Source organism: Triticum aestivum, chromosome 7B (genome assembly GCF_018294505.1).
Source record: "Triticum aestivum cultivar Chinese Spring chromosome 7B, IWGSC CS RefSeq v2.1, whole genome shotgun sequence".
Classification (NCBI taxonomy): domain Eukaryota; kingdom Viridiplantae; phylum Streptophyta; class Magnoliopsida; order Poales; family Poaceae; genus Triticum; species Triticum aestivum.
Genome location: NC_057813.1, coordinates 722,612,432 through 722,614,514, shown reverse-complemented (window position 1 = coordinate 722,614,514; position 2,083 = coordinate 722,612,432). Strand labels below are relative to the sequence as shown.

Here is a 2,083-nt window from a genome sequence, read left to right as displayed (position 1 = left end):
GCCCCGCCGGTCAGATACACTGTCAATACGCGTTTATACGTGATTTAGACCTTTTTGTAACGTATAGCCCCAGACTTGATACTGACATGTAAAAATTACCAAACTTGGTATCAATCTACTTCCAATGCCCCAATTGTAATACTTCTGTGCAATTTACTCGTCTGCAGCAAATGTGCCAATGTCAGTGGGCACCCGAATATTTTATGTGGATGTTGCATCCTGCTCCCTCCCTCGCGGCCAAGAACCAGTAGAGGCGGACGTGCACGATGCCTTTTCGGTTTTCAGTCACCTTTCTCTGTTGGGGGAAAATATACAAGGGGCTCAAAAAACGACTGACCAGTAGTATTTTTTTTTGATAAATAAAAAAAATCATACTTTGACCTAGTTTTTAGAAAAAAATATTCAATAATAAATATACTAAAATATAAAATATATTTATCGTGTATCTAATGATGTTAGTTTGGTATATGTACTCCGCAATATTTTTTTCTATAGACTAATTCAAATTTACACCATTTCACTTAAGAGAAAACTTGTCGGTCTTCTTTCCAGAGATGGAGGGAGTAGGAAGGAAAAAATGGTTACGTATACGCTCTCTTTTTTATAGTCCTATACGTGAGTGCTAAAACGCCACAATATTTCAGGTCTAGATTCTATTGGCAAAGTCATGAACAAAAGAAATATTGTTTACTGCTAAATGAAACGTGCCGTGTTGCCTTCTAGAACCAAGGGGACTCGACACCATTACTATGGAACAAAAAATGTTTGCTTCTATCAAGTACTCCCTCCGTTTTTAAATATAAGTCTTTTTAGAGATTCTAATATAGACTACATACATAGTAAAATAAGTGAATCTACACTTTAAAATATGTCTATATACATCCGTATATAGGCTATATTGAAATTTATAAGAAGACTTATATTTAGGAACGTGGAGAGTAGCTTTTTAAAGTTAAGTATAGTGAGGATGGTACGTGGCAGGAATATATTTTGGGGTCCAAGACTCTTATCCAGGCTGAATGGAAACAAGTGTGCTCTTAATTTCTGTTCGGCTTCATGAGCGTAAAATCTGGCTTTCAGAGCTTTCAAACGTTTATAACATAGGAGATGGGCCTAAAGTGAGATTTTGTAAGGATGTCTGGATAAAAAGAATATGCTTAAACTAAGCTAGCAATATCTATGTTTATATTTCGAGGGTAAAAGCACTTTAACTGTTTTGGTTCTGCAACAGCGAGCCGTGTACTGCCTTTCCTCGGGTTTTAATTGTCCAAATTTTAATCACATACAATGTGATCATGAAATATCCATTTGTAAGACAACCTAGACAGTTATAGATGAAAGCTGCACCAACAATGGAAAAAGAAGTTTGCAAGGGAGCTCTAATTTGTAGCTTATGTATTCACCATGAGTCGACAAGTCGGGTTTTTTACTAGGCCTTGCAGGCCATTACATAGGAAAAAAAGAAAAATTGCCAGAAAAAAATATCTAAACTACCACATCTCAGAAAAGATTTCCCTATATAACAACATGTATAGAAAGAAAAAGAAAAACAATGCCATCATATGAAAATTACGCGTGACAGATTTGTGAAAAATGCCACAATAAAGAAGTGCATGTAAAAAATGCCATCCTCTTATAAAAAATGCCATACTCTTATAACATAAAATGTTATCCTCTTATAATAAAAATTCCATTCTATTTATACAAAATGTCATCCTCTTATTGTAAAAAAAGTCATTTCTTATAATAAAAATGCCATCACATGGTTAATAAAAAAGGGACATGTGCTTAGTAATAAAAATTTCCATGCCATGTAAACAAAGGCCATCATATTGGTAAGAAAAAAATGCCATGCACTTAGTAATAAAATCTGCCATGCATTAAAAATAAAAAAAATGCCATTTCTCAAAATAAAAAATGCCATCCTCTTGAAAATATGCCATGCTGCAAAAAACAAAAACTGTCATGGCATTTTTGGGACTGAAAAAAATGTGACATTTAAAACCAAAAAAATTCATAAAACTAAAAAACTGCCATGGAATATTTGGGACTGAAAAATATATAGCATTTTAAACAAAAAGAT

The 2,083-nt window shown here is 33.7% G+C and overlaps 1 protein-coding gene across 1 annotated transcript in view; it reads right to left on the bottom strand.

Annotated features, from left to right (window-relative positions):
• LOC123158622 (dof zinc finger protein 5-like) overlaps positions 1 to 2,083 on the bottom strand; it is a 3,698-nt gene that overhangs the window by 802 nt on the left and 813 nt on the right. The window lies entirely within an intron of this gene.